The sequence below is a fragment of the Urocitellus parryii genome, unplaced genomic scaffold (assembly GCF_045843805.1).
Source record: "Urocitellus parryii isolate mUroPar1 unplaced genomic scaffold, mUroPar1.hap1 Scaffold_1873, whole genome shotgun sequence".
NCBI lineage: Eukaryota > Metazoa > Chordata > Mammalia > Rodentia > Sciuridae > Urocitellus > Urocitellus parryii.
In genome coordinates, this window is record NW_027552306.1 from 1 (window position 1) to 935 (window position 935).

The window sequence follows — 935 nt, forward strand, 5'->3', positions numbered from 1 at the left end:
TTTAAAACCTAATCATTTCCAAGTAGCCCTTGATACATATATCTTATTTGTTGTATATAAATGAAACAGTTGCTACCTTTAAATAAGGGGGAACTGATTCTCTTCACTGTTTCTAATTTACAGTTAAGTTTAAATATGTCTTATATTCTTATACTCATGAAATGTATTGAAATAGTCCATATTATTTCATTTGGGACATAATCTAAATGCTTGATATTTTTAAGCAAAATCTGATAATAGTTATATGCCGGTAGTAGAAAGGCCATCTATGGTAGGTAGGATGGTCCTTCACAGATATACATGTCTTAACCCCAGAACCTGTACATATTATGTTTCATGGAAAAGGAGGATTAGGATTGCTAATCCATTGATTTTAAAATAGGAGATTATCCTGGATTCTGCAGGTGGGCCCAATGTAATTTCAAGGGTCCTAAAAAAGTAGAATGCCGAATATGGAAGTGTCTGCTACTTGACTCCCCTTTGTTAGTTTTGAAAAATGGAGGAAGGGAGCCAGTAAAAAGCTGCAAAGGTGAGCAAACAGAATTTTTTCCCCTGGAGCCCCCAGAAGGAACACAGTCCTGCCTCTGCCTTGATTTTTATTATGTTGTTCTAAGTTTGAGGTAAAATTCTATGTTATTTCTATGGGAGCACAGAAAGCTAATGGATCATCCAAATGTAATTAGCTTACTCTGTAGAACAAAACACCTGAAAGGAGTTTAAAAGCCTTAAAGAAATATTGATAAATATCCCTTGTTTAATTCACACTAGTGAATTTCAATGATTACACTTTGCTTCAAGAAATTCAAATCTTAAAAGTAATAACAAATTTGAATTGACCAAAAAGAAAATCAAATTATAACCATTCAATGTACTGTCACTCTTTTAATTTGTTTCAGAACAAAGAAAATGTCAGAATTATATGGAGCTTTATCTGG